The sequence below is a fragment of the Maylandia zebra genome, linkage group LG13 (assembly GCF_041146795.1).
Source record: "Maylandia zebra isolate NMK-2024a linkage group LG13, Mzebra_GT3a, whole genome shotgun sequence".
Taxonomy (NCBI): Eukaryota; Metazoa; Chordata; class Actinopteri; order Cichliformes; family Cichlidae; genus Maylandia; species Maylandia zebra.
This window is the reverse complement of record NC_135179.1, coordinates 6,998,539-7,024,199: the sequence shown is the minus strand read 5'-3', so window position 1 is coordinate 7,024,199 and position 25,661 is coordinate 6,998,539.

Genomic DNA, 25,661 nt, shown 5'->3' with positions numbered 1-25,661 from the left:
AAAGTTCTAAAGAGCAGTTTTGGCTGGACCTGGAACAAGATGCTGGCCCAGGTGGGTCTGTTTAAAGGGTAGTGACTATCAGAATCACTATCCAGTATGAAACAATGAACATCCATGAGTACATCAGGAAGATGGCTGCAACCAATAGTGTTCTGAGTAAATGCCCCAGGCATCAGAAACCCAAGAAAGAAGAGGAGCAAGAAGAGGAACCATGATGGAAGGACAGGCCCACGCTCACTATGTACCACTGGCAGATAGAGGAAGTGACTGACATCCAGAAATCCTACCAGTGACTGGAGAAAGCTGGACAACGAGTGAAAGACAGCACAGAGGCACTAAGCATGGCTGCAGTACAAGTACAAGATCAATAGAAGCTGGGGTCTACCACACAAGGCAAAACCCTAGGTGCTGGGGTCTACCACACAAGGCAAAACCCTAGGTGCATGCTGTGTAAAGATGCCCCTGAGACAATCAAGCACAAAACAGCAGGGTGCAAGATGTTAGCAGACAGGACATACATGTAGCGCCATAACCAAGTGGCCAGCATAGTATACTGGAACATCTGGGCCGAGTATTGTCTGGACTACAGCAGACTACAGTGGCAGAAATGTTCAAAAGGGTGATGGGAACAGGTTCATCAAGCAGGGTGTCAGGCAGCACTGCATTAACAAAAAGCATGATTCATGGAAATCACTGCATAGGCTCAGGATTACTTTCAGAAAACCATGCCATCCACAAATGCAGGCTAAAGCTCTATCATACAAAGAAGACAGAATATGTGAACATGATCCAGAAACGCTGCCATCTTCTCTCGAAAACGCAAATTTGAAATGAACTGAGGCAAAGTGGGAAACTGTTCTGTATGACATTCACTTTTGAAAAACGCTTTGGACGCTAGATGCTTTGTATTAAAAAAGGAGAGGTACGACTGGTTTTGCTATCAGTTCTCATTTCAAAAGCCTGCCTCTCTGATTGTATGAAGGTGCCTATGGAATTGACAACTTACATCTGGAAAAGCACCATCAATGCTTCCTTTACTGAAATTGTGATTGTATGCCGTCAACACCAGCGACACAAAAATGTCTGACAGGTAACACAATTAGTTGAGGTGATGCCCAGGAGACAACTACTTGCCAACTTTAGGCACCTATCACTTTATTAGGACCCACTTTTGGTGGGCGAAACTGTACTGCTGTTGAAGCTGGAAGCTATCCATTGAGGCTAAAACTATAGCAAGTTCTAAAATGTGTACAGTGGACTAGAAAAGTGGTGACTTCTACATAGAAAAGGGAAATATTTCAAAGTCTGGGAAAGCCATGCTGCCCCCTTCAAGCCACCCTTCAAACAGAAATTTGTTGGGGAAAACACATTTTCCCGACACAAGACAACCAGTATCATCTACCCCACGTTGAACATAATTTTGGAAGTTTATGCATTCAAAAGTAATTTATAATGACCAAAACAATTAAATTAACTTGTATACAACCCAGAGTGTACGAAGCAAAACTAAGCAATAGCTATACTGATACATGGATGTTTGACGATCTTCAGATTAACTTAATAATTGGCAGCATCATTCTGAACTTAATTCTGGTTATGCTAATACAGCAGCATGCTATGACAGCATTTCTCCTACCAAGCTAGAAGACTGATTATTTTAAACATCTTATTACAGTATAACTAAAGTTACAAAAAGGACAGCAGTGAAAAACAGACATGCAATGCTTCAAAGGAGGCATGTTGATGAGAAACACTCATCCCTAATGAATGATGCTAATTATAAAAATTAACTCCTTAACTAATCAACTTATCAACACTGATGTCTATTCTACATCGTGTTTAGTTTGCTCATATGGTGTTTAATGCTTCAGCGAACTGCAAAGGTTCAGTGGGTGGTACAATCATCTCAAAGGAGCTGCCAGCTTCTTCAAGACTTTTAATGGCAAAACAAAAAGCTAATCAAGGAATATTCTTATCCTAAGTACATGTAATGAAATGTGATGACACCAAGGGAGACTAGACTAGGTTTTTTTTTTTTTCAATTTCCATGTTCTCCCCTACCGCTTTCTTTCCATTCAGAGTCGGAAAACTTCTGTGACTTCTTTTATCTTGCAGTTTGTGGGGAGTTTAAGATTATTTGTCCTCAGAGCCACAGTTCTCCCTTCACTTTCTTCCATTGTTTTCTACACATCTTCTAGTAGAACACAACTGGCACTGAGGGATGGGAAAGAACAAGAGGAAAACCAAACAGACCCAACAGAACAGAGGGTATGAAAAGAGTCCATAAAAGACAAAAAACGCAAAGTAGAATACACAAGCAATGAGATGCAAGAAGTCAAGTAGAAGAGAGAGAGAGGAGGAGGGAAAACAGCAGCAGAACAGGTGGGAGGAAGCAAGTGGGTGAGAGATGCCTTCAGGTAGCCTATTTTCTCACCCTGCAGGAGAGAGACAGCAATTAGGATAACTGTGTGTGTGTGTGTGTGTGTGTGTGTGTGTGTGTGTGTGTGTGTGTGTGTGTGTGTGTGTGTTTGCATGCACATATGCATGCGAAGCTTGTCATGAAGACAGCAGGGTTTTTGGGTTCTTGAAAGGCAGGGTGCAACCCACTACAGCACCCTTCCCATGTCTCATCATCACTTAATAAACACACATGCACTGTTAGGTTTTGTTGCTCAGGCATGTAGTTGCTGTGGTTTGACAGCTGAAGCACTTTAAGGTTGAACAAGTGCAGCTATGGCATTATCTTGAGCATACACACAAATGCATATGGAAAAGCACAAATATGCTTGTATCCTGCTTCATCATGATTGAAAAAATCAAACAAATGATGAGATTGCTTCTGTAGTCAAGCTGTAAAAGTGGCTTAAAATGCAACTTATTAGTAAATGATTTAACTAGTTATGGATACAATACTTTATTTATTTATATTTATTTATACATGGTGATAATATAAAAATATTATTTTTGCCTGTTCTGTCATTTTGATAGGTAACAAGATGTTCTTGATTAGTGACCTGTTAAAAGCTGTTCTTAAGACAAAAGTGTTGAGAGGTTTATCAGCTACCACCAAAATCCACAAACACCTTGGCTTAATATGATTCTGCTCCATTTGTCTCAGTGAGCGCTATTGTTCAGCTATAAGTGAAGAGAGTTCAGTGATTCCACTAAATGGCTATCTCCAGATCTACATAGCCATTCAGACAGCAGGTGCTTCATCTGCCTTGTGGTAGGATTGTATCAGCCAACCCAACTGGTTACAGTTGAAGAAACAATGTAAGAGAAAAAACTCTAGACCTATGAATTTGTGGATTCTCTAGACTCATGAGTACTGCAAAATGTTAACTTTTTTTGCTGCCAGTTTTTAAATCAGAATCAGAATCAGAATCAGAATACTTTATTGATCCCTGGGGGAAATTATTTTTTGTTACGACTATTTACCAAATTGACCATGCCTCTACTAAACTGAGGAAAAAACTGAAAGATAAGGTTGCAACCTAAACAAATACACAAAAATATCTAATATCAGGTTGTGTTTTATGCATTACTCTGTTTTGTAAAGGTCCAAGGTTGTTATTTCAATTTGTGAAAGTCTTACTTGCTGGTACATTGACTAAAGTTGCAGTTAACTTAAATACTTATGTCTTATAATCATTTGCATGCTAATCATGTTAAGCTTCCCCTGAACTTAGAAGATTTAGTCTCTGTTTCTACATGTATCAAGTTCAGTCCCTGTTGTGGGAGTTGAGGCACTGTATCCTAAATTTGAGATTTTTCCATTAAAATATCAGTTTCATGTCAGCATTGATTTAAAAAAATGGAATAAAAGTAGAATAAAAGTATAACTGTGATCCTATATCCCAGGTTTCACATTTATGTACAAGTAATACAGTTATTTGCCAAGGCACACTTTAACCACTGTGAATACAATATACTTTGAGTTCATATCTGTAAAGTTATAGCTCTAATCTGTGCTGTCATGTGGTATGTAGATTAAAAATGAATCTAAGTCTGACTTTTAAGTATTGACCTTTGAAAATGTCATAAGAATCACTCTTAGACTCATATAATTAGACATTTAGAGCTGAAATATGTAACTTTTATCTTACAAATCATAGATAATCTCATTAAAAAAATAGCCTCTTTATGGGGATCAGCAAGCAGCTTTAGGCTTGATGTTCTTGCACTTACTCTTAAAATGGACTTCAGTTTTCTCTTCATTACATTAGAGTCATTTAATATAGTTCAAGCAACTCTGCAAAATCTTTAGCTTAGAAATATCTTGGGGTGTAAGAGAGATATACAACTAAATGTCAACTGCATAGCAGTGATACAAAATGTCCTTAAAAGTGCTCACAATGTACTGAAGAACTGTACAGAATTACATACAGCGGAAACAACAAAGGCCCCCAAAATAGAACCCTGTGGAACACCAAAGGCAAGAAACTTTAATGTTCCCTGGACAGAAGATTTGCAGCGTTAGTATGGCATACTGAGTAAGTCTTAGTACCCTACTACAGATGAATTTGATAAATGTGCTCCTGTTCAGTCCTCCAAAGTACCACAACATGCTTGATGTGAATCAACTACTGACTGGTTGACAAGCGGGCCAGAATAGGGACAGCAGAGTTCACCAGGAATGGGAGAAGAAAAGAAAAGAAAAACACACACTTAAACACACACACACGCACACACACAAACAAACACACACACAAATACAGTGTGAAAAGTACTAACAGTGGCGTTAGTAGACAATGTCCATTGTTTTTTGTTTCACTTTAGCTCTTTGTATTACATAACTTTGCTCTTGTCTTTGGCTGGTTGATAGACCAATGACAACACAAGCAAGATTAGCCTACAGACTGGTTGTACCACATACTGTTGACATACATACATTCACGTACATGTAAAAACAGTTGCTTGCAGCAGGTAGTCAGGTGGTCCTTAGCTGAAGACTGCCAACATGCTACCAAGCCTGAACTATAATTTCCCAGAGTGCTTGTATTTTGGCTGTTTTGTAGAAGCTCACTTTCTGTTTTGAAGAACAAGAAGGAAAGTTGTCAAACTAGTATTGAGTGCGTTTAACAAATTAGTAACACATTTATTGTTCTTCTAGTTAAACAGCAACCTATATCCACAGGACTTGTTCGGAGGTGTATAATGAAGATATAGAGGCGCCGCAGGGCTGCATTGTGTCTACAGACTGGGATGAACCACAGAGCACATTTCCAGTTTGACAGGCTGCAATATAGAATATATTAATTTCCATGAATATGCCACATTGCCAACCCATACTCTATGTTACTCTGTGAACAGGCCCTGGATCACAAGTGACCTGAAAGAACTGCCTAATAAAAAGAAGAAAGACTTCATGCAGGGGACAGGGAAGAACCAGGTAGGATGGTGGCAGGCAGAAAACCAGTGGACAGCTTGGAGAGTTCAAATGAGTTAAGCAACTTCTTCAACAAAATTAGTTCAGGGAGCTCTGCTACCTCCTTCACCATATGCTGTGGCCTCCATAAATCCTCAAACTCTACCATCAGTAATTTTACTCTTCTTTACATCTTCCCTCAAGTGAACTGTGTGGATCCGTGAGGTCACATGTGACAAAGATGCTTGAAAGACTAGTCTTGGCCCACCTGAGACAGCAAGAGAAAATCTGTCAACCCTCTGCAGTTTACATATCAAACAAATCTGGGAGTGGAGGAACCAGTCATCTACGCTCCAAAGGGCTTATTCCCATCTAGACAGTAATACATAAATGGTGAAGATCACCTCCTTTGATTTCTCAAGTGAAGTTAACAGCATCCAGCAACTGGTAGTGAGGGAGAAGGTACAGGAAATGTCAGTAAACACATCCACCAGCTCATGGATTACTGACTATGTGATATTCAAACTGCAGTATGTGACATGGAGAGTTGTTGGCAGTCCTCAAGGGAGCGTGTTGTCTTTATTCCTGTTCACTTTGTACATCTCAGACTTTCAGCACAATCCCGGGTCATGCTACCAGCAGAAATACTTTGATGATTCTCTAATGGGCAAGAGGAGGATTGTGTGGAGTGGTCTGGGAAAAATCATCTGCTTCTGAATGTGAATAAGACAGCAGTGTGATTGACTTGAGGTGGAAGGACCCTTACGCGATGTCAGTGTAGTGGAGGAGTACGAATACCAATAAAGAGACTGTATGCAGAATGGTTAGCAGGCTCTATTTCCCAGGGAAGCTGAGATCCTTCAGTGTGCAACAAAATGTCGGAGAATTTTCCATCAGTCTGCAGTGAGAGCTGTGGTCTCCTTAGGGTGCAGCATTGGAACTGGTGACACCATTAGACTTAATAAACTTATGGATAAGTTTATTCACTTACTAGACAAGCAATAAAGCTTTTTCTAGAAATCTCCATTACATTCCATAAAGAATCTGACTAATTTAGCTCCACTACCACAAAGACTGATATTTTTTTCAGACAATCATCTGTTCTTTCATTTTATTTTATTACCTTTTAAAATTATTTAAACAAACACTCTGTAAAAATATAAACATAATTCAATATACTTACCAAGGTTAAGACCCTGCAATAATTCAGAGAAAACCCCAACAATCAAACAACCTCCTTTGAACAAGCACCTGGTGAGAGTGGACAGGAAAAACCTCCAGCTCCAACTGTAACCTCCACCAGGCTCAGGGAGGGTCGGCCATCTGCCGAAACTGGTTGGAGGTGAGGAAAAGAAGACAGAACAAAAAGACACATTATGGAAGAGAGTCGGAGATTAATAATAACTAATAATTGAATGCAGAGTGGTGCATAAACTCATAGTGAGTGCAAAAGGTGAGTGAAAAATAAACACGAAGTGCATCACTGGAAGTCTAAGTCTGTTACCACACAACTAAGGGAGGATTCAGGGTCATTTGATTCAGCTCTAAACATATGCTTCATCAAAAAGGAGAGTTTCATTTTGAAAGTAGAGAGGGTGTCTTCTTGTATGTGTTAACCAGATTAATTTTTTTTCCAATTCTCTTAACCAATCAAGAAGTCAGCAATATCTGAGTTGCATTGTTTGATTGTTTGTTTGCTATTTTGTACACCAGAGTGCTTCTAAAAAAAGGGATAACACCCTCAGAAAAAGAAACATTGATTTGATTGGGTCCAGAGTAATGAAATAAACAACAGCAGAAAAGAATCCAATTCATCATGGAAGGTATAAAAATACCAAATGATAATCACTCGAGATTAAAACAGAAGAGCACCACAAAAAACAGGCAAAGATTGTGTATTTAAATATAACAGATTATACAATCAAGGCTTCACTCTCACTGCATTTCTCATAGGAACACACAATTTTATGTAAAAGCATTATGTATGAACTGGTAATGTAATATTTATGGATGCATTCATGCTTTTGACAAGCCAGGAAGGGCAAATCACTTGCATAATGTGGAAAAAAAATCTACTACAGAATTCTTGTACTGCAACTAATAAATTTAGTGTCTGATATGTAATCAACAGCTGTCTACTATGTGTGCCCATGTGAGATTAATGCTAAGTTAATAACAAAATAATTACTTTTTTCTTGCCTTGGTTTCGTAAGCAAGTGCTGTATGTGTTTTATCTCTATTTCAAAATTGTATGCTCTGTACTTAAGTATACACACTAGTATTCATCTGCACTGCACCTGTAGAAACCACTCCAGTAGCTGGAGAAAGAACATTTGTGGTCAGACTAAAAATCTTTCTTTGCTTGGTTGGTATATTTGTCATTAAAATAGGAATATGAATAATAGAAAAAATAGTAAAAAGTAGTAATGTATTAGAATAACCATCCCCCAACAAATAAGACTAAATGTGACAAAAATATGTTCTATGTCAGTGACATGACAGAGATGAAAAATAAAATATATTATTTAATATATTTTTCAAATCTAGATTATTTACTTCTAAACTGCTAAAGTCTCAATCAGGACAAGATGAAGAGCATATATTTTTTGCATTGCAAATGTCTTTGGCACATTTCAAATGAATCATATTTTTTGCAGCAATTATTTGCATTTATATTTGTATTTTATTTCACCTAGTTCTGAAAATATGCAATTTAAAGAAAAACTGTAACAGTCTCTCAGGATAGGAGGAGCCCTTTCTAACTTCCCTTTGCATTTTTGTATCCTATTATGCTCTGGACCACAGAGAATAGATTCTGTGACCAGTGTGTCGAAAGAGAGTGCAGCTGACGTGCACAATAAAGCAACAGAAGAAGTGAACACTTCATGTTTGATCAGAAACCACATTTGCCTTTACACGTTTTTATCTAATAACATCTGCTTCTGTCATACCTAAAAGTGTGTGTGTGTGTGTGTGTGTGTGTGTGTGTGTGTGTGTGTGTGTGTGTAGGTGTGTGAGCGTGTGTGTCTGCAGTATAATGAATAATGCAGCGTGTGTTGTATGAAAGATAAGGAGGCAACATGGGGTTGCCTAGGGGTTGAAGAAGGTGATGTCACTACATTCACCCTCTACCCTAACACCAAGATGGTGAGGAGTGAGGACGGGTGAGGAATAGTTAAAGATAAAGGAACGAAAAAATATATATAAGGAGCGACAAAGGTCACGAGGTAGAGTCAAACAGAGAGAGAGCTAAAGAAAAAAGAAAAATGAGAGAAGCTGTCATTAGTCCAGGAAGATGGTTTGCTTACCATACATTATCTCCTGTTTATTATTTATACTTTTCATAGACACAGCAGGGTGGCTGCCATACCCTTCCACACAAGGACACTCTGTGTGACAGTATGTGTGTGTTATTATGTTCTAGAATTTAAGCTTAGGAATTTAGAATATCTCCATGAGACTTTGGCATTTCATCAGGTTTTGGCCCAAACTCATTAATCTAAAATCCTTACATAGACTGACCTCTGCAAGGTGTGTCCTTTTGACATTTTAGCATTTATAGGTATCATTGGAGGCATTTAACTGCAAGTTTTTTATTTATTTATTTTTTTTAAAGAGAAAAATACGTTTTTGTCTACCCACAGTTGTATAACAGCCAATCAAAAGAAGTGACACATCTATCAGAAAATATAGAATATAATGTGAATGCTAAACAATGCACTTTTTGTCCATAATTTCTCAGTTGAAATTCAAATGATTCAGCCTGTAACGGTGAATGAAAATGTCGTCTAAAATCCATCTGGCTTCTCTGTGATGTAATTCACCGCAGCTGTAGCTATAACAGTAACATTATGTTTAAAAAAAAGAAATACAAGTCTGCATGTTTTGGAGCCATTCTTAAAGTAAAAGAAAGAAAACTAATTAGTGCTGTCAGCGTTAATCTCATTAAAATGACATTAACGGCATAACAGCATTAACGCGGCAAATCTCTGTTAGCGAGTTAGCGAGTTAGCGTGGATCGCCCTTTGCATGAGGCTGGACGGCGCTAACTCGCTAACAGAGACTTGCCGCATTAATGCAGTTATGGCGTTAGCGTCATTTTAACAAGATTAACACTGGCAGCACTAAAATTTATTAATCTGCAGATTTACATCATATTTTACATGTAATTGTCATATCAGTAACCACCAGATGAATTGGCATGTTACAGAGTTGCTTGCAAGGTCAATAGGTTAATGCCCTGACCTGGCTGTCAGACTAGAAAATGCTTATGTTTCATTCTAAGGACAGTTCATTGATTTAAGGAGTTGGCATATTTGCTGACAGGAATTAGGTAAAAACATCTCAAGATAATAAATAGAAGAAGAGCTGCAGGAGGGGCCCGTAAAGCCATGAGTGTTGGTGTTTTTTCAGTATGCCTTTGACAGCTGTGACACTTTCTAATCACCTCCTGCTATTTAACAAGTCACATGTGATGACACTAATCTACAGATAAGCTGGCCTTGTTTTTCTTTCTCTTTATGTATTTTCATCTACCACCGCCTCTCGCTTGTTTATCATCTGACATTTTGCCTTTCTTTATCTTTCTCTTCTGCTTACGTTCTATCTTATGCTCTGGACCAAATTGAGTCTGAATGAGCTCCAAATTATGTTCAAGTGCAGCCAGAGACACTTCCAACTCTTTCAGACAGTCATTCTGCTTGCTAAACCATCATCAACACACACAGATGCAGATTGCTCTGTCTGGCAGTCTATCGAGAGCCTTTGGCACTTGCGCTGCTGTACTGTCATTATCCTGCAATGAATAATCTCTCAGTCATTTCCTTCTACAGAACAGAGTCAAGGAGCAGGAGAGAGAGAGTCAGAGTGACACAGTGACTGACAGACATCATCATTTAATGTCAGACTGCAGGGCCAAAGAGCTTTTTTCAATAGTGTCTGAGAGCCTGTGTTTCTACTGGTAGCAAATTGAACTGGGGACTCTAAGAACAGCTGGATGCCATTAGACAGCAATGAGCAGGCAGTGAAATGTAAATAGACAAGTGATTCCAAGTTGCACCTAAAATATAAGCTGGAGCTCTTCTTTCATCTTGAGACTTTCGGGATCATGCTATTAAACCTTCTAGATGTGTTCCTACAGACTTAATATCTCCTTGGGGGAGGCAGGGCCTGGAAAACCTTCATTGTTTCTGATTACCTACCCTAAAGAAGGTCAGTTTTTTGTTGCCAATTTTCTGCCTTTTTATCTGCTGATTTCCATCATATTTGCTGAAGAGATACAGCATGGGCAAAGGGAGAGCTTGTTACATTTGTGATTACTAGGATCAAAGGGTTGTTTAAGGATTGTTTTTTTCAGACTTTGAGCCTAGAGCTTGTAAGAAGGCATGTCAGGCATACATCATTGGCCTTCTATTGATAGCATCACCGTACCACTTGAGTTTCAAATGTATTCTTTAAGCAACCCTATCACAGTCTTTCCTTCAGCACGCTGGTAATGCCTGTAGCATTCACAATATATTTTGTATAAACACTAAATGTATTACATAAATTATCAGAAAGATTCAGTTACCAGAAAATGATATTTTCATGAATATTCCAATATTCATTTATTCGTTATCCAAAAACCCATCCACACATTCATTTTCTTAACCAGCTTGGGCATGGAAGGGCAGCACCTTTTCACAGCTATTGGACAGGTTGCCAGTCCATCACAGCACTGATAAATTCTCAACTTTTTTTGCTAGTTAGAAAAGATCTATCCTGTACACCTAGATGACTTTTGACAGCCTCCCATTCAAGCCTCAAGGTCAGAAGGCAGGAAAACGTGCTGAAAATGTAAAAGCTATTTTAAGTAGAAAAATATAAAACAAATACTGTTTTCTGAGAGCAAATTTATTGTGCAGGGACAGCAGACAATAACAAGACAATGGCAGATCAGCATCAGAAGCATTACAACAAATCAGCGCTCATTAGGTGGTACTTCCCCATGTGTTTCCCATGAACCAGATGTGTAAATGTGCTTTGATTGCATCTCCACTTCTTGTAACCAAGATTAATTTAGTTTCAGTTGACAGAAACTGAGGCCATAAAATGGAAAGGTATGTCTTAGGGCTCTCAAGCTATAGCTCGAGAACAGAGCTCAAGGGAACAGTTTAATTATTTCTCTGATCACAGCACTTGTCTGTAAAAATTTGGATTAAAAAAGCGTTGCACTGTTAAATAACTGTTTAAAATTATAAAATGTTTGAAGCCTGAACTGACACTCCAGCGTTCTCAAATGTTTGGGAAGCCTTGTTTTTCTTTAATTAGGTGGCAATGTAAAGTGCAATACAAGTGCTATTCATATTACAGTGCGGATGCAGCGCTCTTACTGGCAAGACACAATCTGTCTGCTGTCTGGCTGACTGATTTCTAAGTGGCAAAGGCCAATTACAATCATCCATCATGTGGAAAATTAAGTGCAATTTAAAAAAGATTATATAAAAATGATGAAAAAATAGGTTGAAAATAATAAATGAGTTGGACTCAGTGATGTCTTGTATTGTTATGTTTTAACATATATACATTCAGGAAGCAGCGTCTGTTGCATTTGCGATCAATCAAAACTGAATAAAAATCATATATGGAGAAGCATAATGTGTTTCTTACACAGCTAACATTATGTATCTTCTGTGAACTAAGAGAACAGATTGATTTTAAAGCTTTATTTTACTCACTGTCAGGACGCGGCCTCTCAGTATGCACTACTGCTTAAAAAAAAACTGAAAGCAGACGGGGGTCCACACGCTTAACGTTTATATGTACAGTATCTGTTATATGACAAATTTATGTCAAATTGGATCAGGTAATTGCAGCTCAGCTATGACATTTGTAATAGAAAAAAGTCTTAATTGGGCATAATCTGCTAAAATGTAATTAATAAATACTAATTTATGCAATATGTGCTTATGTTGCCTGTAGTGTTAAACCAGTGGTGACAGAAAGACATTTTTTTTCAATTCAAGGTTTTTTCATCATTGCCAAATATTTGATTCCTGCTGGAGGCATTACTTCCAACAGGTTTAATTGTTCTTACCTAATGTCGTTCCTTTTGACAGTCAAATAAAAAGCAAATTTTCTTTTGGATTTGCTTATTTCTCAGAATAATTTGTAGTTTTTAGAGTGTTGAAACTCATTTCTTTGAGTGCAGATAGAAGAAGAAATGCAGTTTGCGCTGAAATCAGATGTTAGAATAAGGTTAGAGTGTCAGATTCAGGGACACATCCCACAGGCTTTTTCATAAAACAGAGTTATCAAACCACAGACAAAGAAAATCCAGACAGAGGGACGATAGTGAGACACAGAGGCAGACACCGATGGCTATATCATTAAGACCGGAGTTATAAAAAGTTGATAATTAAAGGCAGGTCTCATAGGAGGATAAGAGATAATTGGCTTTCTCAGCCACGACACTTCGACCCACTTTAGTACCAATAACTTAATAAGGAACAAAGTCAGATGGAAGAATAGGAAAAATAACGTCTTTCTTATGACTCTGAAAATAATCTATTAATAGGTGAGTGTAGGCGTGCTTCACACTGTGATCCAGGCTTTGTTTTTGGCCCAGAAATAAGTGGCTTTGGTTCAGACAGATAGAAAGCTCAAAAGCCACACTGCCCATATTTGCTGTTAAATCATGATTCCTCTATTTTTTTTAAATTTTAGTGAATAGTGAGTTTCTCATCAAAGATGCATGCCGAAGAACACAATAAATTTAATTTATGTAAGAACAAGTCTCTGTGAAACGGAGACATTAGATTAAAATTGCTCTTGGAGGATCCACTCAAGACGATGAGCGGTGCAGAAGTAAAGGGAAGAAAATCACAGGGGAAAGGAAAGGAAAGCAAAAAGTGACAGAGAAAGGGCAAAGAGTCACACAGGAAATGAAATCTGACGTGGACCCTTGTTATTAAGTGTCAGAGTGCACTGAACCTTTCTACAGTTCAGCAGCTAACCTATGCTCTCTCTGAGAGTGTGTGTATGTGTGAGGCTGAGATTACTTGAGCTTATGTGCATTTATGTGTAAATGAGGATCTGTGATATGTGCGTGTGTCCAGAGAAAAGACAATAATAGTCCCCCAAAGCGCCAGCCTTCCCCACACATATGCACCAAGTTTGTCGAATCAGCTGAAAGGTATGTCTTCAGTGTGCATGTGTGTGTTTGTATCCTAATGTCGTATGGCTCAGTGAACACTGTGTATGTGTTGCAAAATACAGTGTGTATTGGACCAAATTGAGTCTGTAGCAAGTGTGAATTGACCTTTTGGAATGTTTGTTTGTCAGCCAAGGTCAAACGTATCCAATTTAATAATTTTAAACTAAATATCCACTTTAAGGAAATACTGGGGGCAAATTTGGGTGAGGGGAGGGGTGATGGTGAGGATAAATGTCATTGTTGTATCCACCTTTCTGTAGTAAGTTACATCCCTGTGTAATAGTCAGGGAGGAAGAGGACCCAAAAGCACAAAGAGTAAAAATCCTTTATCTGGTTAGACGTCATACACCAACAGTCAGTGAAACACATGAACATAGAGCACATCTGCACATAAACCTACAAAGAATCAGAAAAGGTAGAAGATCAGACACAATAACTGAAAATCCTAGGACTATAGACACACTACAGTAAACCTGCAAAACACAAAGTTTAGTTAAGGTTTTCACACATGACATGCTCACAGTGGTTGAGAGTTGTCTGCCATATTGGTTGCTATGGAAACATGTGTATTCCCCAAATGGTTGGCAGTGGTTTCTGTAGGTTGCTGGCTCTCTCTAGATGAAACCAATTGCCACCACTAGTTGCTAGCAGATTGCCACTGTTGCCTGCAGCTTTTCAACTTTTTTTTCTATATCCTATATAGATCCATCCATCTATATCCTAGAGACCAAAGCAATCACAAAGAGGTTTTTGCCTTCCAGTTGTATTTTTTTTTCTTTTCTCATGACCTGTGCTTGCCAGATGGTTGCTGACTATGACTCTGACCATTTTCATTTGATCTTAGATTGTCACATGACTGTCACACAATCATGACTGTCACAAGTGGAGCACAAATTAACATCTCACGGTTAGTTACGTGTCTGCAACACTCCAATGCAAATGTTACAAGACAGGACAGACAATTACCAAAGCTGGAACCAAAACAAAGGGAAGAAGTACAATTTATAACAGAGGAAGAATGTAAAAATGTAAAAAAACAAAAAAACAAACACACAACACCAAAATCATGACATACTGTACCCATCATCTTGTGGCAACACTGTTATTTTTTGCATAAATTATGTTCTTTTCTTTTTTTTTACCTTTTTGTTTCATTTAAATGCAACTAATCTGCACCATGTTTAATCGCAATGACATTTAATCCAATATTTACTGGGATTAACAGTAAAAAGTGATTTTCCTTTTTATGCATTTTCAGCTTAGTTTCAATTTGTTTTTCTTTATGTATAAGTTCTCACAAAAATTCTTGCATTTCTATTCATGTCACAAAGGAAACTATGAAGTCTTCAGACAAAACACAGACAGGTTTATTCTAGTCATTATTCCTCTTTCTCGAATTCTGTTTTTATTTGTTGGTTTCTATCTTCCTGTCATTCATTTTTTTTCTTCCTTGTTTTTTTTTATTTTATCTGTTTTATGGCCTCCAGAAATCTTAACACATTTGTTTTTTGTTTTTTTTACTGAATTTCTCTGTGTACTATTCATCAGGCTAGTAGTGGACAGATCTAAGTGTTGCTTTCCTGAGCAATAACAGTATTTTTTTTATTACATAAAATTCACACCGCATTCAAACAGTGCCATAAAAATTTTAAGAAATAGCTAATAACAAACAATAATTAAACAATGCACATGTGTAGCTCTAAGAACTTTAATATAATAAAATGTAATAATGAAAATTATACTTTTTAAAAATAATTTTAAAACAATTACTTTTTAAAAAGTTGTTTTAATGAATGCCCTAAAAGCCCTTTATCCAGAATACAAGATCTGCCTTAGAGGGTTTTTAGCTCAATGACATGGTCACTAACTACATATCCTGACACCAAACTTTCAAGTGAAAAGTCAAATCAAATGTTTAGGTTCAAAACCTTTTATAATTCAATTTGTGAGCCAAGATGTGGAGAAAGCAGCTTAAAGGACATTTCTTTGTGAATGTGTATGTGTGTGTATGTGTTAAAGTCACCAATGTATTTTTAACGCCTCTGGGTAACCATCAATAACCCAGACGTTGTAAGTCAGTCTTCCCCCATCTATCAGGCTTGTGTGCTGCCCAGGGCTCAAACCCACGGCCCCCTCATTTGTCTTGCCGTGTTTTCCTGCTTGACAGTTTGCCACCCCCCACTTAAGCACAAACACATTTGTCCCCTCAGTGACCTACAAGAACTGGCATGAAACTAAGGTTAAGACAAAAGCTCCCACTAACAGCTGATATAAGATTAAATGGTTTTGTGCCATCTGACAGAAGAGCCAGGGTTTTTTATTTTGTTTTTATTTAAGCAGCATTACAAACATTTTGATGGTGATGCATCATTTCCATTTTGAAATACCTGCATCTAGACTTTTTCCCATCTGAAATAGATTTAATGCCATATTGATCTGATTTCTTCTTTTTTTATATTGGACGTGCAGAAGAGTGGTAGGGGATAAAGGATTTTAAACAAGGAAAGGAGGAAGACCAGGAGAAGATTCATGGATCTGATGGCATGCAGAGTGTTGGTGTGAAGAAGGAGGATGCCAGTGATAGGATGAAATCGAATAATTGCTTTTGATCATGAACTTTTTGGTAGTATTTTGCTTTTTTAGTGTTATCTTGATTGAAAACAAGAAAAAAGGTTGTTTATATGACACATATTGTTAGTCTGACTGACTTTGACTAGGTTTTTCAAAGGATCATGGCTATTTTTTTTTTGCATACCAAATAATATTTATAACCCTGCAAATAAACTATAAAAGAAAGAAACAGTTTCATTCCCCTTCTTTCCTTTTCCTGTTTCTTTCCTTCATCTTTTGATTTTGCCTTTACTGACATGAATATTGTGTCATGGCCCTCAGGACGTTACATTCAACAGACGCACACACACACATATACTGACATCCTTGCTTATGTAAACACACACACACACACACACACACACACACACACACACACACACACACACACACTCAAAGTATGACAGTGGATTGCAGAGTAGGACAGCACATTCCTGAGGATATCAAAGCTGAGACACACAATCAGTGGAAAATGTGGTGAAATTAAGAGGGAGGATGGCAAGTAAATGAATTGTTCACTCTTGCATTCATCACAGATACACACAGTGGTGGGATGCTGAATTAATTTCTTCCCTCACATTTCCATTTCTTCCAACAAGAAGGTGGATTTAATCATATGAGCTGAAAAGCAGGGATGCCGTCAACTTTGAAAAGGTCTCAAGCACAAAATGGAACAGGTAGATAGAGCAGGAAGATGACAACCACCACTTTTCCTGTGCAATTAGAGGCTTTACATTTTAAAATGCATGCACATCTTCTGAAGACACTCATGTGACACAGTAATGATTCTCCCTCATCGATGTGCTGTATTTGCTTAATAGCTCAAATTGCAAGACAGTCGTAAGATCTGGACTTAGAGCAAATTCTGAGTTATCCCTCGAAACTAGGGTTAGCTTTAATACTTTTGGGGTTTTTTGTTCCTATAGTGAAAAAATCTAGCTTTTCTTCCATGCATGATGTTGTATAGTATACAGTATTGTCCAATATTTGGCAGTTATGTACTATTTCATACCATTTCAGAGGCTAAGACAACATCTGAACAGTTGTGGACTGTAACGGGGTGTTTTAGTAGCGACTTTGTTAGATTATGTGCAGCACACATTTTCCCAGCAGGTTACCACTAGTCACAAGTTCTAAATGTGGTGTACAATCAGAGCTGTTCTCACAAATATTGAGCTCCTGCCGAGGAGAGGATCGTGAAAGCCTAAATTCTATTAAAAGGGGGAATGAAATAAGGAACAAGTTTGCCCACAAGGAGCTCATGGTCCATGTCTGTTTTCTTTCTACTTGCTAATTAGTATGGTTTGTATTCCTTCATGCTACTGCTTGGGACACGAGTTAGGTTTATAGTAGGTACCAGAATTTCTTTCTTAGGTTTAGATTTTTTGCAATAAACCCTGTGTCTCCAAGCAACACGGCTGCAAGACATTTTGTACATGCGATAGGTAAAAAATGGAGCGCTTGATTGTCTGGGGATCAAACAAGGGAGATACATTGGAGCAATATATTTTCCCCTTGTTTGGTTGCTTACAGACACTTTTTCAGAGGTAATGGTGGCTGACACAGTGTCTCTTGTGTGGACAATGATGTGCTAGTCCTACAACTACAACCAGAAAACAATTCCCAAAGCCAGAGCTTAGAGTTTCTGATAATGTTAAACTGCACTGCTGAGAGCATTGTTGTGTGGACAAAATATTTATTTACTTTATTCCCATCTTATAATAATTATTAATATTATTATCCTCAGCACATACACATGTTACTAAAGAACACGTGTAAAAATCTCATTTTCTTGAATAAAGAGAAATGATTTATTTGGGTCTGACAGAGGACATACATATTTCTGTAACAGATAGGACACAATCAACTAAATTTCCTAAATTATTCCTATTAATTATCTAGTTATCATCTAAATTTAGATCCTACCAACTTAAAGAAATGTTTTAAATAAATTCTTTACCTTGAATCAAAAGGTAAATGCAGACCCATGAGGGTTTGCCCCAGAGTTTTGACAAATGAGTTTGTACAGACAGATGCCCTTTCCAGCTTTATTAATTTTATTATGATTTGTATTATTTCTTTTTTTATCTTTTATAATGAATATTTGATTTGGTTTCCTCCAGATAAAAAGCAAAAACAAGCATCAGAATAAAAAGCAACGCTCAAACAAAAGAAAAACTTGCTGTGATCAATTTTAATAAATTGCAGATGTCTGACCGACTACGTTGGCTGTCCGTGCATATTAAAGTTTGCGACAACAGTGATCATTGCAACATAACCAGCAGCAACAGAGTGTCTATTGCTCATATGACACACACAGATCCACGCTTTCATACCTGAATGCAAATGTTGGCTAAATAAACATTTATGTAATTACAAAAAAGGTTGCAGTTTGTTTATATGCATATAAGCTGTGGACACACACATCTAAAGAAAAAAAAAAGCCCTGAAAAAAACCCACATTCTCACACACAACTATTTCAATCATGTCAGTTGTGCATCTGAGTTAATTAATCACTGCTGGACACCAGAGGGACGGATGTGTGTGTGCATCTGTGTCTGTGTGTGCTCTGATTAGACAAATACAGATCAGTGGACCTGTTCGCTTGGAAGAATGCTGGGAGGAGAAAGAAGAAGATAGGAGTAGAAGGGATGAGTGGAGCGCTGGCCTAGAGAACTGAGGAGAAGATGAGTCGGAGGTTACAGAGGTTAAAGAGGATTTTCTGCTCCACAGAGTACAAGAAGGAGCTCAAAAAACATTTAGCTGCGTGTTAAAACTGAAAATCCCTCTCATGTAATAAAGCTACAGCAAGTCATTAACTTAAAAGACTTTCCGCAACTGTTGGTTGGCAGCTAACTTGCAAGAAAGGTTTAGCCGGTTTACTGAATTTCCTTTGCTTTGTAGTCCTCAGAAACACGGGGAAGAGACGCAGTGAATTTGTTTTGCAACACTGTCATAAAAAGCTAGAAGCTTGGTGACATAGCAGACACATGTGGTATGTGCAGTTTCCATTTTTTTAACAAAAAAAAATAAACAGAAAGTATCTCTCCATACTATGTGTTCAGACAAAGCAGTTAGGTTCAAGTCTGGCATTGGATTAAATGTAAATTCAAAAAGCTTAGATCAGTTGGAAGACATGAAAATTATTTATGGATAAACTTGAATCGTAAGGAATTTGACGATTTGCCTCCCACGAAGAGCATTGATCCCAACAATGGTGTGAAATAGACCTTCAGAGTCTACCTCAGACTCTAAACAATGGTGGTTTTAAAGACTTGAAGATGGTCAACTGTCCCTGAGATAAGGTCGAGATGGGGAAGAAGTGGATTACACAAATTAGTGAGAAAAGAAGGATGACAGAATAGCACTTACGTTTAAATAACAAGGGGCAGAAAACTGCTTGGTTGCCGTGGTCTGTCTGCTAACCTTCCTCCTGCTTTCTTTCCTCTACCCTTCTCTCTCTATCGATCTCCTGTCTTTTCTCAGGTGAGTGAATCTCTTTGGTCTGGTGAGGCGCAACTGGAGTTATGGCCTTAAAATCAGTTCTGGTTATTCCACCTGTATGTTCCTCATGATCAGTCCTTCATCAAGCTGTGTGTGTATCTAATGACTGGTTCGTTCATCCACTCTTCACCAGATTGTTGCAGCTTCTTAAGCTTTGTATGTTTCTTGTGACGATTGTTTTGCCATCCACTTACCTTGCCTTTCCTCCTGTCTCTCCTAGTGTCCTTGTGGTGCGTCTCTGGATTTGGTTAGATTGCCTCTCAGCTTGTTTCCCCCTCGCATCCCTGCTTTGAATAGTAAGGACTCTCCATTGTGTATACAAGTATTGTTATTCTCCAGCTTCCAGAAGAACACTCCTTGTAAAAAGAAACCTAGAGAGTTTTATGCATAACTCAACAAAAGTACCACAATCTAGTTGCACTTACACGTCTTTCAAATTCTATTTGCATGGTAAACATAGTTTTTTGAAATGCTTCCAAACAAACAACAATGACAACAACAACAAAAAACACACAACAAAACAAACAAGACAAAAACCTAAGCAACTGAATTCTGATCAGAACTCAACAAAATCCAACAGACAGACTCAGCCAACAAGACGTCTGATAAAGCCTTAAATTGTAAATTGCTCCCCTCTTTGCTCTCCTTCCAATTTGCAGATGCAATCAGACTCTATTTAATCTTCAATCATGACATTTATTCCTTAAAAGGGTGCTATTCAACTGTCATCTATATGGAAATTGTCATGTCATAGCATAATCTTTAGAATCTTTAGACATATTTAGGGATAGTTATGCATAGGGTGCAGGGGGAGTGTTCTTTAAAGAGCTGCAATGTAGAAAATTGTCATACAAAACAAAATCTGACAGTTTATCTAAGGAAAAGAACATTTGACATCTTTCCTTCTTATAATCATTTTCTGGTTCTACCACTATGCGAGTCCAAATGGTTTCATTTTGCCATCAAAGGCAAAATCAGTGCAAAGGCAAAATACAAGCTCATTCACTCCAATTGTAGGGTACTGATCATCCTGTGGGCATATTGCAAGAAGAGCAGAAAGTAAAATTCAAGGAAACACTTCATAGGGAATGTACACCTTGCCTTAACCCAATGGAGGCATCTGAAACTCAACATGTTACAGATGTTGAATATAATGATGTTGGATATATGCTCACTTCCCACCAGTGATAAAAGTCAAAAATGATAGTAATAGGAATGTTTTGGCGCAGCTTGGCAACTCTATAGTTCTTTTACTTTTCTAAGTAAAAGAACTGTTAATTTTCTTTTTTTTTTAAATTGTAAAATGGCTATTTTTGCATCAAATTAAGCTTCTTATTCAGGATAGTGCCCAAATATTTACTGTACAATGATGCCTATAGCGCATTTTTATCACCCATACAGATTAGATGCAGTTGGGAACATTTCCTCAGTGTTAACCATATTCGTAATTAAGGACAGCTCTTGTCAGATGTTTTCTTTGAAAGTTGTTTGTATTTGAAAGAAATGAAACTGATACAAGCATAAAGCACTGATAGCATTAATTGGAAGATAAGCTCTCAGTGAACAGTGCTTATTTTTGTTGGGAAATCAGTAAGCAAACACAGTGGGCTGAAAATCCATCTCAAATGTATATCAGAACATTTCTGCCATAGCATGACTGAATGCAGTTAAACACGAAGGAAATGCGATGAAAAGCATGTTTATATTTCCTTCCAGGTGCATCCGTATAAGATTTAACAGAGTAGCTGTAGCATCCTCCACTCCCCTCTTTGCCCTTTTGGCAAACTGTAAAGGGTCCAGCATGTCATGCTCTGATTTCAGATTTGACAAAGTGTCCAACTGTCTTATGAAAGACAGACATAAGGGCAGTAAGAAGTTAATCATTATGTCCCTTAGGAGATGTAACCTTTACCACAGGGAATAGAATAGATGCTTTCGAACATCTGTTGTTTCAAGTTGTGTGGCGCAACAAATCAATAATTTGTGGGGCAGGGATAGCTCAGTAGGTAAAGTGGTCGCCCCATGATCGGAAGGTCGGCGGTTCGAATCCACTTAACGGCTACCCTGAGGTACCCCTGAGCAAGGTACCGTCCCTACACACTGCTCCCCGGGCGCCTGCTTAGTGGGCTGCCCACTGCTTCACTGAGTGAATGGGTCAAATGCAGAGAAAAACAAGTAATTTCCCCATGGGGATAAATAAAGTATCCATTATTATTATTTAAACCTAAACAAAAAGGAGTAAGGTCTTCTCTCTCTTTTTCTTTTGGTTATTTACAGTTTAAGGACAGTAAAGTATGACTAAGGTGCTCAAGAATAAAATACTGACAATTTCCCAAATTGTCTTTAAATCACTCTCAGTGTCACAAAACCACAGAAAAACTGAGAACTATTTGAAATTTTTTTTTCATTCCTGTGTTATTTTAATATGCTCCTTTCTGCAGATTCTTTTCATCTGAGGGCTTATCTCCACTCTTCCAAGTTTCCTTTTGGCATTGCAGCTTCCTCAACTCGATCGTGGCTCAAGAGTTGGGAGTTTGCCTTGTAATCGGAAGGTTGCCGGTTTGAGCCCCGGCTCGGACAGTCTCGGTCGTGGTGTCCTTGGGCAAGACACTTCACCCGTTGCCTACTGGTGGTGGTCAGAGGGCCCGGTGGCGCCAGTGTCCGGCAGCCTCGCCTCTGTCAGTGCGCCTCAGGGTGGCTGTGGCTACAATGTAGCTTGCCATCACCAGTGTGTGAATGGGTGGATGACTGGTTGTGTAAAGCGCTTTGGGGTCCTTAGGGACTAGAAAATCGCTATACAAATACAGACCATTTATTCTGTTTCCATCCTTCTCATTTTCATGGGAAAACAAGCAAATGTAATTAACAGAGGAACAATTTTCTTTCCAAAAAGCCCTTGATAAATTTCAAAAAAGAATTTGTCTTTCCATAGACTCGAAATGTATTTCTTTGCAAAAAACAAAAACACAATTATACAATTATTAAGGAGACCAATACATTTTGGATGTAATGCATTGTCAAAACCTCTGACATTGCTACATTTCTTTCCACATGAACCAGAGTAATAAGACAAAATAACAGCATAATTTTTCCACTTGTAAACTGAATTAGATTCATTTATGTCTAAAGGAGCAGTACTTTAGACTGAACAGCTGGTTGAGAAGCAAAAGTGATCAAAGTAAAGACAGGACTTGAGGAATGCTGCATATGGTAATTGGCAGTACAATACCCCTTTGACCTAAACGCTGACTGCTCATTAAAATGTCTTCTTGATTTGATTTTGTATATGTTGAATTTGAAAGCTGTGGTATGGCAGCTTAGAGTTGCTCAAAGGCATATTAGATGGTGCTAAGTAACACAAAATTATGCAACAAGTAAAGTCATTTAAACAGAAATTGCTTTGTAATGAATACCACATTAAGTGATTGATTATGGTTTTTAGTAAACCTGCCCAGTGTTGACCATCAGGGGGAGATAACTGCATTAAAAACATAAGATGTGTGCTATGCAGACACTGCAAATACATATAGATTGCTAGCAAACAATTTAAATCGTTTACATTTTACTTTCCCGTCTGACTGCAACATCCCTACTCATTGGGGAGAAACAAAAAACATATGCAATATTCTGATGTTGCATGCAGACTTTCCTGCTATTTCCTGTAAGCACTAATGAGGTACTGCAAAGCCTTCATCTAATTTGAAAGTTTGATTTTCACAGCCCCTATACACCCATAGTTCACCCACACATTTTCACTTCAATATCCTAATTAGAGCTGTCTGAATTTGCACAGACTGGGTTTGATTGACATCCCCCTGACTCTACTGATGCATCAAATTTGTCTCCTAAAAATTGTGTATAAAGCATTAATTAGCAAATTTAGTTAATAAAAACAAGGAATGCAGTTTATATAAAGGTGGCAAAGTTCCCTTAATTATGTTTTTCCTACTTCCAGTGTTTGCTTGCAAAGCGTTCCCTCTAAACAGAATTTCAACATGGATCATTTCAAACTCTGTCTCTGAGTCTGACCTAAGTTTAACATCAAATGAATGATGAGCTGAACTGACTTAACTGCCTTGCATATTCAGAAAAACATGCTGGTTCATGTTGTTTTCATTCCCACACTGTTAAATACCATTGGGGTGTTTATTTGTATCTCACAAATTCACACAACTGTTCTCTACCATCTATGAGATTATGGTAAATGGTAAAAGGTCTGGTTTTTATATAGGACTATAGGACTTAATTCATTCATTCAAACAAGCACTTTTTTCTATGCTTTTCCTATGTAAGTGCTTTCTATCTGTCTAAATTGACACACAATCATTCTCCAATGGAGTTCAACTTGGTGTTAGACATCAGACATCAGACATCAGACATCAGAAACTTTATTGTCATTGTCATGAGAACAACGAAATTAAGAATGGTCCCCGATCATTGCATCATCCCTAGCAATATCAAAATATAAATAAAACAATAAAATTCAATAAATAAAATAGATAGAATACTTAAAATACTAATAAGATATAACAGTAAAACATTCACATACATTCCCACACACATGCTTCAGACCGTGCATAGATTAACACAAGAGTGGCGTGATGGACATTTTTTTGTAGTATTCAGATGTGTTATTGCAGTTGGATAACAGCTGTGTTTGAGTCTATTAGTCCTTGCTCTGATTGCCCTGTACCGTCTGCCTGAGGGCAACAGTTCGAACAGGGAGTGGCCAGGATGTGAGGTGTCTTTTATGATGTTTTGGGCCTTTTTAAAACAGTGGGCGTTGTGTAGAACTTCCAGTGTGGGGAGAGGGCAGCCAGTGATCTTTTGGGCGGTGTTAATGATCCCTTGGAGTGCTTTCCTCTGAGCCCCTGTGCAGCTAGTGTACCAGATGCATATGCAGTAAGTTAGAACACTCTCAATGGTGGCTCTGTAGAAGGACACCAGCAGTCTCTGTGTGATGTTATTCCTCCTGAGAATTCTCAGGAAGTACAGTCTCTGTTGGGCCTTTTTCAGCAGCTCGGAGGTGTTCACACTCCAGGAAAGGTTCTCCTCTATATTGACTCCCAGGAAGCGGAAGCTTGCCACCCTTTCTACACAGTCCCCATTTATGAATAGTGGTTGGATCTCTGCCTTTTTCCTTCTGAAGTCTATTATGAGTTCTTTGGTTTTTGAAGTGTTGAGGAGGAGGTTATTGGCCTTACACCATGACGTCAGCTGCTCCACCTCGTCTCTGTACGTAGACTCGTCTCCCTTGGAAATGAGCCCCACCACTGTGGTGTCATCTGCAAATTTCACAAAGATGTTGCTGTGGTGGCGAGGAGTGCAGTCGTGTGTGTAGAGAGAGTAGAGCAGTGGACTGAGCACACAGCCCTGGGGTGAGCCAGTGCTGAGACTCAGGGCTGAGGATGTGTGATGGCCAACTCTGACTCTCTGTCTACGGCCCGAGAGGAAGCTATTGATCCACATGCAGGTGCTGTATGGAAGCCCCAGGTCTTGTAGCTTGGCCACCAGTTTGTGTGGAAGGATGGTGTTAAAAGCTGAGCAGTAATCCACGAAGAGCATCCGCACATAGCTACCATGCTCTTCCAGGTGAGTTAATGCAGCATGGAGTGCTGTGGCTACAGCGTCTTCCGTGGATCGGTTTGCTCTGTAGGCAAACTGGTGTGGATCCAGGCTGCGGGGCAGGGCTGCTGTGATGTGTCTGCGGACCAGCTTCTCAAAGCATTTCATTACCACTGGGGTGAGTGCCACCGGTCTGTAGTCATTCAGGCCGGTGATGTGGGGCTTCTTAGGCAAGGGGACTATGGTGGAGGACTTCAGGCAGAGTGGGACAGTCGCCTGTGCGAGGGATTTGTTAGGGATTTGTTAGCATCTACTACCAGTCCTCCAAATGTGAATATGACTGTTAGTGTTTCATTGTGTATTTCTCTATACAAGTATGTTCTTACTGCAAGAGTTTAGGATCGTTGTTGTGATGAAAG